At 39.3% G+C, this 14,670-nt stretch overlaps 1 long non-coding RNA gene across 6 annotated transcripts in view; it reads left to right on the forward strand.

Annotated features, from left to right (window-relative positions):
• LOC140725595 (uncharacterized) overlaps positions 1 to 14,670 on the forward strand; it is an 85,675-nt gene that overhangs the window by 13,007 nt on the left and 57,998 nt on the right. For 5 of the 6 annotated variants that reach the window (XR_012098385.1, XR_012098386.1, XR_012098381.1 and 2 more), the window contains exon 2: positions 14,313 to 14,491. This is a non-coding gene — a long non-coding RNA (uncharacterized lncRNA). Of the gene's footprint in view, positions 1 to 4,565; positions 4,723 to 14,312; positions 14,492 to 14,670 lie in introns of those variants that run through there. The other variant, XR_012098384.1, reaches the window with a different exon arrangement.

The raw sequence follows: 14,670 nt of genomic DNA on the forward strand, positions 1-14,670 counted from the left end.
TGACTCCAGCCAACATAACTCTCTGGGTCATTGAGGCACGCAAGCCTCCAAACCATGCCAAGTTTGTGGTCCTCTTGGTGGTCTAAAGCTTCCACATCCTTCCTAAAATAAGACAACATGAGTATTATAGAGCTGCAACTTTACCTTGTGGCTCTTGAACTCAGTTCCCCCGACTAATGAAGACCAACACCTCATATGCTTTCTTGCTTGTCAAATTTGAGGGATCTGTGGACATGGACCCCAAGATCCCTCTGTTCCTCCACACTGTTAACAATCCTGCCAGTAAGCTTGTACTTCATCGTTCGATCTTCCAAAGTGTATCATTTCACACTTTCCTGGATTGAACACCATCTGCCACTTCTTCACCCAGCTCAGCATCCTGACTATGCCCTATGCCCAATGACAACCTACATTGCCCACAACACCACTGACCTTCATGTCATCTGCAAACTTACTAACCCACCCTTCCATTTCCTCTTTCAAGTTACTCATAAAAATCACAAAGGGCAGGAATCCCAGAACAGGTCGCTGCGGAAAACCACTAGCCATCGGCCTCCACCTTGACAGTTATTTAATGACTTCAGGCTCCTTAAGTCATTATGCTTCAAGAATGAATCAATCTGTCTCCTTCCCTTTCTTCCCTTTGTTAAAATGGCTCTGTTTACATAACTTATTTTTGGGACTGATTAATCCTCAGTCATTTAGTTTATGTTTGTTTTATGTACCTTGCGGTACAAAAGCTGATGTATATATACACAAGTCTTCAATCTCCAGGATTCAGTGCTCATTCTTTTTCTAATCTTCTGCACATGCATTCTGTAGTTTCCCAGAGCTGGCAGATTACCATGGTGTTCCCCTTGCAAACTCATCAGGCAATCAGGCGTAGCTGTAGCCACTCAAGGGGCTGTTTCTAATCTAACTAGACATGGTGTTGTTGTAAATGAATGATTCATGTGAGAAGGCTTCTTTTTTCTGGAAAGGTATCAAATCATTTTCTACATTTCAGTTTGTAGTCAGTCATACTTGTGCAGCAAATATGTCCATTTTCACTTTTGGACAAAACAAGCCAGAGGCTTTGCCTAATGAAAGGAAGATTACAGGATTATAACTGCATTAAGAGCTTCTGTAGGTAGAAAAGAAGGAAGAAACCAGCACAGTGGATGCATTTGAGGATGAGACTGGAGAAGTATTTATGAGAACTAAGGCAATAACAAAGAATTTGATGAAATGTTTTATGTTTGTCATTATGAAAAATCCAGAGGTAGAAAGAGGGGAATAATTAAACAATAATAATTGCTGGAGAAAAGAACCAGACAGACTAATGGAAATAAAGTCTGAGAAGTCCTCTGGACCTGATGGCCTGCATCCAATATTGTTAAGTGAAGTGATTGCTGTGATAGTGCATGCAGTGGTTGTGATCTTCTAAAGTTCCCTAAGTTCTGAAAAGACTCCAGCCAAATAGATGTTTTACATGTAAAACCCTATTCAAGAAAAGAAAGAGGCAAAAGGTATGGAATTGTAGATAAATTAACCTGAAATCTTGGCCAAATGCTGGTAGTTCCATTATTAAGTAGGTAGTAACCAAGACATTTAGATAATCATTATACAATGAAGCAACATCAATGTGGTTTTATAAAATAGAAATTGTATTATTCTTTGAGGATGTAGCTAGTAAGATAGCTGAAGCAAATAGATAAGCCAATGGTTGCAGTGTATTTGAATTTGCAGAAGGCATTTAATGAGGTGCAGCCATGTGATATTACTGCATAAAGTTAGAGCTTAAGATATATGGGACAATATATTAGTATAAATATGGAACTGGCTAACTAACAGGAAATAGTCAAGATAAATGGATCTCTCTCAAGTTATGAAACTAAATAGTGCATAGGAATCGTGCTGAAGCCTCAAAGATTTACAAACTATACTGCTAATTTAGAAGAAGGAATTGAATGTACTTGAGCTAGATTTGCTGGCCTCGTGAATAAGGTTGTGAGAAGGATGCAAAGAGTTTCTGTATTTGAGAGAGCTGAGTGAGATGATTCTTTGTTATATAGTGGCGATCGTTATTTACTGCATACAGGCAAGAAAGTGGAGCTGTGGCCATCGTGGTCTCATTAAATGGGCAAGCAGTTCAAGATCTCACTTGACAATTTTCATTCTAGTTTCTTAAAGTTTTGTGTTCCTTTTTACCCTTTTGAGACCATACGAAGAAAGAACAGGAGCAGGCTATTCAATCCTCAGAACCAGCTGATCTGACATTCCTCAAATTCATTTTCGTGACCATTCTCATAATGCTTGATTCTCTTCCTGATTAAATCCTATTGTTTCATCCATAAGGAGACACAAGTACTCAGTCTCCACAGCTTTGTGGCAAGGTGCTCCCAAGACACTTAATCCTCTGGAGAGCAGAAATTATTCCTCATCTCAAGTGGGTGCCCCCATATTCTGAGGTCATGCTCATTGATGTTTTATTTCCTTATGGTTAAAAAGATGTAGGTAATATGGGGACTGGATAAGTGGCAATGGAATAAAATTTGAATTTTGTGCTGGTTTATATAAGCATGCTTTGTAGGTTTAATTGTCTCCTTCATCTTTCATTCCACCTCATCTGTTGGGCTATCCCAAGTATGTAATTTTCCCCCTCTTACCATGAAGCCATTTTACCCCAAGGAGTTCTCATTTGTTCTGCCATCTTGTCCAGCATCCATTATAAACACCTTTGCCATATTAATAATTCTCCTCCTCATGTTATTTTCCTGCTTGCTTAAATCCCTTTCATTATTTCCTTTGCAATACAAGCATAATTGATTTTTTTTATTGATCAATCCATGTACCTTCTTTCTTTCTTGTTCTGCTTACCACAGTTGTGAAATAGGAAGGCTGGATCTGACACTAAAAAAAAAAGTGGTTGAAGTGCAATTGGCCAGGGCAGAATCAGGCAATTTAGGGGCCGAGACTTTCAGAATCCAATAGTCGAAGTAGAAACAAAAGCGAAGTGGAGAAAGTAGTAATGTTAAATAATGTTAACGAGGAGTAAAACAGTTAATATTTTTGGTCATCAGAACTGGAAAATAGAATGACAAAGTTGTGTTACGTTTGCAGAAAGGGAAGGTAGAGAGAACAGAGAAATTACAAACCAAAGTTGTCAAGGAAGCCATTATATTAAAAATTGGCAGTTGAAAATTAAACTGAAGCAACTTGAAATATTACAAATTGAAACAAAAAGGCTGTCATATCTGTAAAGATACAGATGAGATTATCAAAAGTTATTAGGTGTTAAGTTTCATAACTGCAGAAACTAATCGAAAGAAAAACATGGGAGTCTGGAATACCTGTGTAATTAAATGTTCTTTAGTGAGACACTCACATGTGATGTGGTGGCATAATGGCGTATTCCATTCCCATACTTCTTATGTATGACCCATAATGAATATATAAACAATATAGTTGCAGTATTACTGAAATATTAAATAAACTATACTCCTCCACTCAGTTATAAACTCCAACTCAATATGTAATGTATTGCTCTCTAGTCATATACACACACATACACAGTACACTATATAATAAACTACTATCCACAACATAGTAAATTTTAAAATATTCCATTCAGACCTAAAGATTTAATCACTGTGGAGGATTTCTTACTCCTTGGGGATAACATCTTCCATTACAAAGGGAGTTACTCTGCTTGGCAGATGAAACTTGTGGCTGTGAAACAATGTCAGATTCTGGGGCCTCCTCCCTGGTGGTTGTAGGAGTTGACTCTGAGACTGCAGGAAGTGGTTCTGACAGCTCTGGCCAGCTTTCCTCTCTAACAATTGACTGCTGTCCTCAACTGATCGATGTGTCATCCCAGACGATATCAGGTACGATCTCCACTGTATAGGAGAGTGGTCTAGTTCTGTCCTTAATCTTTTCAACTACCTACTCTTGATCATCTCTATATTCCTTCACCAGGACTGCTTGTCCAGGAGAGAAATATTGAAACTCCTTGTTTGAATAGTCCTCAATTTGTCCTGCATACTCCTGAGATTGGATTTGAGGAAATCCAGGTGTGAGCACAAGGGGCAACTTAGGAACAGTGTAGCTAGTGATTTTTGATTTTGTGGAGTGTGCTGTATTGCAATATGCAAGGATGAAATTGGCAAGCTTCTGATTCATTGTTAGTGTTGTGTGTTCTACTGATATTGCTTGCAGTGCATTCTTTAGACTCTGGATAAGCCTTACCATTAAGCCATTTGTAGCTTAGTGATATGGTGCAGATGTAATATGTCTTATTCCATTCATTTTCAGGAATGACTGAAAGTGTTCTGAAACAACTGTGGTCCATTGTCACTGACTGAGTGTTCTGGAACACCAGTCCTTGAGAGGCTTCTCAACACATCAGCAGTGCGTGAGGCTGTAGTGGAGGATATTGCAAAGACTTCTGGCCACTTTGAAGCTGTATCTACTACTACCAAGAAATTTGTGCCCATGGATAGTCCAACAAGATCCACATGAATCCTGTGCCAGGACAATGCAAGCCATTCCCAGTGTCCTGAACAGTGCATGGCAAGGTGCTCGATCTGCTGATCTATCACAGGCCACCAGGCAAAATCTCGAGCTAACACTTTTATTTTGACCGCACCTACATGACTAGCGTGTCAGCTTGGATGGTACAACAACTCTCAATCCCTGCATAAGACAACTTCTGCCAAGGGCAAATTCATCCTGACGCTGGTAAAAATGGGGGAACTGGAATTTCTGCTGTGTATTCCATCCATTTTGGGTTCTCATGTAGACCTGAGACAGTGTGGGGTCTTTACTGGTTTCCCTTTGGATCATCTCTACCATAATAAGGATTGATACTTTTAATCTGCATTAAGGAGAATAGATTAAGACGAGAGTCCTCTTTTGTAAATTTTTTAGATATTTCCTTTTCCGAAGGTAAAAGGGACAATCCATTGGTATTTCCTTGATTAGCTGGCCTCTTTAATTTAATCATGTAATTGTGTCCTCCAAGAAACGGAGCCCATCTCTGCATTTGTGCTGCTGCTGCTGTTGTAGAGTGCTTGTATGTGGATTGAACATGGACACCAGTGGTTGATGATCAGTAATGAGGGTAAACTCTGTGCCATGCAAGTACTGGTTAAAACATTTTACACCCCAAACCAGATTCAAGGCCTCTGTCAATCTATCATGGTTTTTCTCTGCAGCAGTGAAGGAATGTGATGCAAAGCCTATGGTGTGCTCACTTCCATCACGTAACATGTGACATTATTGTACCTATACCATAAGTCAAAACGTCACAGGCAAGCTTCACTGAATGATATGGATCATAATGTGTACATACAGTGTCTGGCGTCACCATTTCCTTTACCTTTTAGAAAGCCACCTCACTGCATGGTCCATTGCCATTTCTTCCCGATCTTTAATAATGAGTTCGAGGGGTGGATCACAGTAGTTTGCTTTGGCAGAAGCCTGTTATAGTGATTGATAAATCCTAAAAAGGACTGCAAAAGTGAAACATCCTTTGGCCTTGGGACATCCACCACTGCTTGAATTTTCTCAGCACACTTTTGTAATCTTTGTACGTCAATGGTGTGACTACAGTAAGTGATGCTTAGTTTAAAGAATTCACACGTGTTGTTCTCTGAGCCCATAATCAGGATTATGGGCCGATAATATTGTGGAGATGTTCCTTGTCATCCACACTGTTAACAATAATGTCCAACAGGTAACATCTGGCCGATAGTTTTCTGCCAGAGTGCAGGTGCAGATGGTACTTCAAAAATAAGCCTATTATACTGAGAAAGCCCTTTATGAGTATTTGTGGTGAGGAACACATTGGACACTTCTTTCATCTCCATCCAAAGATAAGCCTCAGCTAAGTTCACTTTGCCTCTAGAAAGGTTTTCACAGATATCCTCTATCCTGGGCAGAGGTTATTTCATGTGCCTTAATTCTGCTAATTAACCTTTCGTATGGGATTCCACTGATAATTTACTGAAAATCTAAGTAGATCCATGTTATTCTGTTATGAGGGATGATGACAGCAACAGTGGAAGTAGATGAAAATGCAAAATAAAAACGAATGAATATACTATGAAAATAAAATATTATATGAACTTGCAATAATAATTTAAAAGAATGCCCTATCTATAGTGCTGCCAGTGTGAGAAAGGTTTGAGGAGCAGGAATGCCCTCTAGCAGTAAGAAGCTTGAACTGGAAGTATGCAGGAATAACAAATAACTATTTAAAAGCAATGCAGTTACAGTACACAAGGCTGATAGTTGAGCACGTAAAAGAAAAAAAGTATGAGAAACAAAAATGCCTACAGATTTAGTTAGTTGATTGCTTGGGGATGAAAATCTACATCTCTGGCTTTGGAAGGTTCTTGCCTCTGACCGCCATGTTACTGTACTTGGTCAATATTGTGGGTGCACTATTATCAGTAATTCATGAAGAAAATCTATCAAACCTTTTCATTCTATGAAAACTAAAGGATGGGTTAATAAAATGTGGGTGTATTGAAGAGACTTGCAAGAACAGATTTGAATCTGAAGCTAGAAATTGATTTTTATTGTTCTTTAAAATTACAACTATTTTGGTTTCATGGTGGTACAGCTTAGTTGAATGTATGAAAATGACAACATAGGTTCTGTATTTTGGATATTCTGAAAGAAAGAGCAGGGCCAATTACTATTTTTGGACACCAGAGTTAAAGGTATTTACCATCCAGATTTTTACGCAGAGAGTGGTGTGTGTGTGGAATGGGCTGCCGGTGGTGGTAGTGGAGGTGGAAATGATAGGGTTTGTTTTAAGAGACTCCTGGATAGGTACATGGAGCTTAGAAAAATAGAGGGCTATGGGTAAGCCTAGGTAGTTCTAAGGTAGCGACATGCTCGGTACAGCTTTGTGGGCCGAAGGGCCTGTATTGTGTTTCTATCATACGAGTGAAAAGTTCACTTTCATTCTTGATTTGTAGGACCTATGTTGAAGATTCAATAGAGTCTTCATTACAATCATTGTAAAATTTATTTGCACTAAAAGAAGTATACAATGATGACTGGCCATAGGAAGAATTGATAATTTTGGTGGAATAAAGATTGGCACACACAATGAGGTCTAATGTAATTTTGATTCAGAGCTTGGACTGGGCTCGTAGTCAGGGGGAGAACAACTGGTGATAGAAAATGATGAAAGGTTTTGAGTAGGTTAGAGTTCATGAGTTGAATGAATTAGAGGGTGAGAACTTTGGAAGTTGACATTACCTACCGAATATTAAAAGACCTAGATAGAATGGATGTGGAGAGGATGTTTCAAGTAGTGGGAGAGTCTAGGATCAAGAGAGCACAGCCTCGGAATAGAAGGATGTCCCTTTAGAACAGAGATGAGTAGGAATTTCTTTAGCTGGGGGTGGTAAATCTGGAATTCATTGCTATAGGCACTGGAAGCCAATTCATTGGGTATATTTAAGGCAGAGGTTGATGGGTTCTTGATTAGTAAGCATGTTAAAGGTTATGGGGAGAAGGCAGGAGACTGGGGTTGAGAGGAAAAATAAATCAGCCATGATCAAATGGTGGAGCAGAATCGATGTGCTAAATGGACTAATTCTGCTCCTATGCCTTATAGTCTTATTATCATTTTAATGTCTATATGAGGGGATGCTGCTGCATAGGATCATAGTAAGCTGCAGGGAGTTGTAAAATTAGTCAGCTCCATCATGGGTACTAGACTCTGTAGTATCCAAGACATCTTCAAGGAGTAGTGTCTTAGAAAAGCAGCTTCCATCATCAAGGATCCCCACTCCCCAGGATATGAGGGAGGTACAGAAACCTGAAGGCACACCCTCAGTGATTCAGGAACAGCTTTTCCCCTCTGCCATCTGAGTTTCAAATTGGCATTGAACACATGCACACTACCTTACTATTTTTAAAATTTCTGTCTTGCACTACTTATCTGAATTTAATTATTTATATTCATATATACTTACTGTAATTCATTTTTTCTATATTTATCATGTATTGCATGGTACTCCTGCTGCAAAGTTAACAAATTTCATGACGCATGCTGACAATATTAAACCTGATTCTGATTAACATAATCTTTTTCAGAAACAATATGAGGCTGATTATTAAAGCTTTTGAACCATAACATAAGTTTAGAATCAAATTTTGAACTGAAACCCAAGTAATAAAGATATAGGTGGTCACCAACATGTGCATTTATTTTAAGATCTTTTACAAAAATTTTATTTTCAAATTGAGGAAGAAATTGCCAGCTGTGTGGGTTTCCTGTGTCCCATCCAAAATATGGTATATACCAAAATGAATATGTTAAGTGTAATTTCAGAACTAGTGCTTCTAGTTTTGTGAGCTCTGCATTCACAATTTCATGGCTTTTGTATGGATTTCTGCAATATGATTTCAATCATATAGCTATTATCATGCAAGTCCAGAATAATAGGACATAATCTTAATATAGTATGTGAAATCCTGTATTTTCTTCATGGATGATGTTAGAAAACTCAAAGTGAAGGATAGAGTATTTCCTGGAACTTACTGCTGATTTACCGCCACTGTCCTCTGCATCACCCCAACATGGAGAAAAAGTGTGAAGTTATACTTTCGTTAGGTAGTGATGCTGAGAGTAATAACTAAGGCAAAGTTTAGGTATAGATCAACCATGATCCAACCAGAACATGTAAGAGGTATGAGAGGCTGTTCCTCTGCATACAGTATGTTCCTCCTCATCTATAAAATTGGTAACTCCTCTTGTGTATTTCAGTGGGTCAACAATTCAGAATAAGAACCCTAGCTCGTTTTCCTTTTGTTCAGCCATAAAATGGTAATATTAATTGCAATGCACTTGATAAGAACAGCTACCTCATCACAAGCTTGGAACTAAATATGTTTAAGCATGTTTATAAATTGTAGACCGTAATGAAAACAAACTCAACATCAGTTTCAATTACCGGAATTTTTTTTTACACAAAAAGTGAGAGGTCAATTCCCCATCCATCTTCCAAGTTATTTCAATGCCATTTGGACAGGTTATATAATGTGTTGTGGGTGGTGTGATAGCACAGTGGTAAGCATAACGCTTTACAGTGTCAGGTGTAAGATTGGGATTCAGTTCCTGCCGCTGTCCATAAGGAGTTTGTACTTCTCCCCATGGCCATGTGGGTGTCCTGCAGGTGCTCGGGTTTCCGCACACATTCCAAAGACATATGGGTTAGTACTTTGTAGGCATGATACATTGTCACCAGAGGCATGGCGACATTTCTGGGCTGTCCCCAGCACACTTTGGACTGTGTCGGTCATTAACGCAAACACACATTTCACTGTATGCTTCAATGTATAACCAACAAATAAAACTGAACTTAAAAACTTTAAATCTAATATTTCAATAATTATGGCAATGAATATCACTCTTCTTGAAATTCCAGGTCAATTTTGATCAAAAGACGTGTATGATTACAATTCTGTTTTGTAATCATTTTATTATTTGCCAGGTTCTGATGCATATATTACTGTCTGAAGCATTGTGTTTGGCTTGAAATCTGTCTTGTTTAATTATGAGAATGGGCATTGGTGACACCAATATTGTATGGAAATGTTTACCAACTGCCTGTATTGCTAATGAACATTGTAATATTCTCTGGTGCTCCTTTGCCTTTCACTGATAAGGGACAGACACAGATGCTTGAATGTTTAATGTTTCATTAATAATTATAAGCACATCAATGAAAACAGAATTGCTGCTTTGTCGCTCATATCTGCACGTTGCCAAAACAGCTTTACATTTGGAAGGGCTGTGATATTCCCAATTGTTTACATGAATATTTGTTTTCTTAAATTGCTTCTATGTTCTTTGATGAGATTTATTTTCCTAATTCCCACTCTCCTCTACACCAGCCCATCATGAAAGGTGGTAAAAGTAGACTATTGCTAGACAGGGATGTTGAGAGTAATGAAACTAAGCCAAAGTTAAGGTATAATCAACCATTATCTAACTGAATTGTGTAAGAGGTATGAGAGGCTGTTTCTCGGCATATGTTCCTTCTCATTTCTGAAAAAGGTAGCTCCTCAGATGTGTTTCAGTGAGTCAGGAATAGGAAGCCTAGCTAACTTTCCTTCTGCTAGCCGATAAATGGTAATATTAATTGTAATGCCATTAGTCCACTTGATGAGTACAGCTACCTCACCACACACTAGGAACTCGATGTGTTTTGGCATTATTATAAATTATAGGGCTTACCACCATTTTAACTTTATTTTTCTTTTCTTGTTCTCTTACGTTTTCAAAGTGCCTTGTGAATTATAAGAGTGTTACATCTTCACTAGTTTTGTTTGGAATTAAATGGTAACAATTTGCTAACGATTTCCCAATATCCTTGCAGGAAGGTTTGCTGTGATAGGGATTTTGAACTAGAGTTGCAGGGAGATTGGAACTAGGGTAGGTAGTGGAGTGGTAGTGGGTAAAATAGATGTTAAGCCTGCATACAAAGATAGGAACTGGAAGGTTGAGCATGGTGAGACCAGTGTTCTGGGTTGTGTCTATTTCAATGCAAGGAGTATTGTAGGTAAGGCAGATGAGCTTAGGACATGGATCAGCATATGGAATTATGAAATTCTAGCTATTAGTGAGACTTAGTTGCAGGAGAGGCCAGACTGATGGCTCAGTGTTCCAGGGTTCCATTGATTTTGATGTGATAGAAGAATAAGAAAGTGATGACCATTTTAATGGGATTATATTTTAGACCACCCAATAGTCAGCAAGATATAGAGGAGCAAATTTGTAGAGAGAGAGCAGACAGATGCAAGAAAAATAAGGTTGTGATGGTATTGACTGGGACTCTCATACTGTAAAAGGCTGGATGGGATAGAGTTTGTCAAATGCATTCAGGAAATTTTCCTTTATCAATTTATAGAGGTCCAACAATACTAGATCTCCTATTAGGAAAGAGACAGAGCACGTGACAGAAGTGTATGACTGAATGAATGAATGATTGATCTTTATTGTCATTATACATAGATACAATGAAACTCTGGCTTCCTCTCAGGCAATCAAACAAAGCGATAGATAAAAACAAGACAGTAATAGAAAAACGGTATTAAATAGATAAGTAGCAGAAAATAAGTTGCAGCAGCACCAGAATATCACAGTAATGCACAAAGTGCCGTTAGTGCAAGTATTTGAGTCCTTGTGTGTGCTCACAGTTTCAGTCATTGTTCTGTGGGAGTGGTGTGATGGAGGCCACAGCTCTGGGGTAGAAGCTGTTCCTCAGTCTATTTGTTCTGGCTTTTAGTGTCCTGAACCTTTTGCTGGACGGCAGTGGGTCAAACAGGGAGTGGCCGGGGTGTGTGGTGTCTCTGGTTATGCTGATTGCTTTCCTCCTGAGTCTGCTGGAGTAGATGGTGTCCAGTCCTGGGAGCTCCATCCTGACAATTCACTGAGCTGCCTTCACCACGCGATGCAGGTCTTGTCGCTCAGTGGCTGTGCAGCTGGCATACCACACTGTGGTGCTGTTAGTCAGGATGGTTTCAATTGTGCTTCTGTAGAAGTTAAGCAACGGCTTTTGTGGGAGTATGGCCTGTTTTAGCTTTCTGAGGACGAAGAGTCTTTGTTGTGCCTTTTTTACAAGCTGCGAGGTGTTGGTGGTCCATGTCAGCTGTTTTGTGTGTAGGGGAACTCTTTGGATCTAATGATCATAATACCATTCGTTTAAAGATAATTATTGAGAATATGACTGGTCCTCATGTTGAGATTCTAAATCAGAGGAATGACAGTTTGATAGCATCAGAAAGTATCTGGCAGGTGTGGATTGAATAGTTCTATTTTCGGAGGCTTTCAAAAATGAAATTTTGAGAGTATAGAGTTTGTATGTTCCTGTTAGAATAAAAGGCAAAGCTAACAGGTTTTTGGATAGTATTTGGTATGTCATATCTAACCAATCTTAAAGAATTTTTCGAGGAGTTACCAGGAAATCTGATGAAGGAAAGGCAGTCAAAGTTGTCGACATGGACTTTAGGTCCTACGTGGGAGGTTGGTTCAGAAGGTTCAATGGCTTGGCATTCAAATGAAGTAGTAAATTAGATTCAACATTGGCCTAGCAGGAGAAGCCAGGAAGTGATAGCAAATAGTCAACTCTTGGGCTGAAGTCTGTGACTAGGGATGTGCCATAAGGATCTGTTTTGGATGATGATGTGGTAAAACTGGATCAGCAAATTTATGGATGACACCAAGATTGAGGGTGTAGTGGACAGAAAGTGTCACCTGACAACTTGATTAGTCATATCCAGCTTGGAAGCAAACCAATTAACCAATTGATCCCTTTGAGAACACAAAGTATGCTGCAGATGCTGTGGTCAAAGCAACACATACAACAAGCTGGAGGAACTCAGCAGATTGGGCAGCATCTGTGGAAATGAGCAGTCAACGTTTTGGGCCGAGACCCTTCGTCAGGACTGACCCTTCGACAGGTCCTGATGAAGGGTCTCGGCCTGAAACGTTGACTGCTCGTTTCCACGGATGCTGCCCGACCTGCTGAGTTCCTCCAGCGTGTAGTACATGTTGCTGATCCCCTTGAGAGTTCCTTGTTGTTTTTTTCACACAACAGATGTTTGACAGTGTTTTTTTAATGGGTTCTATTGGGTTTTATTGTTTTGTGGCTGTCTGTAAGGAGACAAATAGCAAGGTTGTATATAGTACACATACTTTGATAATAAATGTACTTTGAACTTTGAGATACAGGATAATACCAGATACACGAGATTCAGCAGATGCTAGAAATCTTCAGCAACACACTGTCAGTACCTCCAGTTGAACTCTGACTTTTTGAATGCTTCCCCCAAGCTGTCAGTCTGTGGTTTTGTATTGCCATGTGCTCCTGCTCCACTCTGCCCCTGTATTACTGAGTACTTTGTCTCTCATCTGTTTCTCATTATTACCTGTATTGCTGCCACCTGTGTTTCATTGTGCTCCACCTATCATATGCCTCTCTGTTTATTGCTCAGTGTATTTCAGTCCTGTGTTTTCACCTGTTTGTTGCCAGATTGTGCTAGTGAATTTTCCTGAGCCTTTCCAGTATTCTTATCTTTACTCTGTCTGTCTGTCTGAATATCAATTCTGCCTGTTTTACTAATTCTGGTTTTTAGATTTCTCTGGATGTTTTGATCGCTGCCTGAACTTTGCGCCGACTTTATTCGCACCTTGGGATTCGTTACTCAATTATTATCACTGTGTGCACCATACTGGGTCTGCGATTGGATCCCTGATCCAGCGTCCTGACACACATAAAATGCTGGAGAAACTCTGCATGTCAAGTAGCATTTATGGAGGGAATATTGTTCAAAGTGGATTTATTATACAATTACATATATGTTGCCATATACAACCTTGAGATTTATTTTCTAATGGGCAATCACAGTAACTACAATAAACACAATAGAAATAGTGGATGGCCAAACAACCAATATGCAAAAAACAAACTGTATAAATGCAAAACAAAAAATAATAACAAATAAATAAGCAATAAATATTGTGAACATAAGATGAAGATCCTTGAAGGTGAGTCCATAGGTTGTGGGGACGGTTCAGTGATGGGGTGAGTGAAGTTATCCCCTCTGGTTCAAGAGCCTGATGGTTGAGGGGTGATAACTGTTCCTGAACCTTGTGGTGTGAGTCCTGAGGCTCCTGTACTACTTCCTGATGGCAACAGTGTGAAGAGAGCATGGCCTGGATAGTGGTGGCCCTTGATGATAGAGGTCGCTTTCCTATGACAGTGTCTGTGCAGATGTACTCAATGATGAGGAGGGTTTAGCCCATGATGGACTAGACCATATCCATTACATTTTGTAGGCTTTTCCATTCAAGGACATTATTGTTTTCATACTGGGCCATGATGCAACCAGTGAATATACTCTCTACCACACATCTATAGAAGTTTGTCAACATTTTAGATGACGGACAGAATCTTCACAAACTTTTAAGAAAGTTATGGTGCTGTTGAGCTTCCTTCGTAAGGGCAGTTATGTGCTGAATGCAGGACAGATCCACTGAAGTGGTAATACTGAGAATAATATTGGGGTCTGCAAGTGAGAAGAAGAACTTCAAAGTTGTATATTTTGATAAGAAATGAAACTTTGAACCTTTAAATTTAAAGTTGCTGACCTTCTCCATCTCTGATCCCCTGATGAGTACTAACTCATGGACATCCAATTTTCTCCTCAAGTCAATAATCATCTCATTGGACTTGCTGACAAAATGAGTGAGAGGTAGTTGTTGTGACACCACTTAGTTGGATTTTCAATCTCTCTCCTAGATCTGATTCATCGCCACCTTTGATTTGGCCAACTCCAGTGGTGTCATCAGCAAGCTTAAATATGGTATTGGAGTTGTGCTTAGCTTCACAGTCGTAAGTATCAAGTGAGTAGAGCAGGAGGCTAAGCACACAGCTTTGTGGTCCACCTTGTGGTTCACCACAGTGGATGGAAGAGACAGGTAAATATGTTATTGATCCCAAAGAAAATTACAGTGTCACAGTAACATTACATGTGCACAGATATACACATATTAGAAGAGAAGTAAGGAAGAATAAAAGAAAGTTACCTCAAACAGTCTAACAGGAAGGGGTTATCACTTCCCTGGCTGTAGGTTGAATCATTATAGAGCCTAATTGC

The sequence above is a fragment of the Hemitrygon akajei genome, chromosome 3 (genome assembly GCF_048418815.1).
Source record: "Hemitrygon akajei chromosome 3, sHemAka1.3, whole genome shotgun sequence".
In the NCBI taxonomy this organism is placed as follows: Eukaryota; Metazoa; Chordata; class Chondrichthyes; order Myliobatiformes; family Dasyatidae; genus Hemitrygon; species Hemitrygon akajei.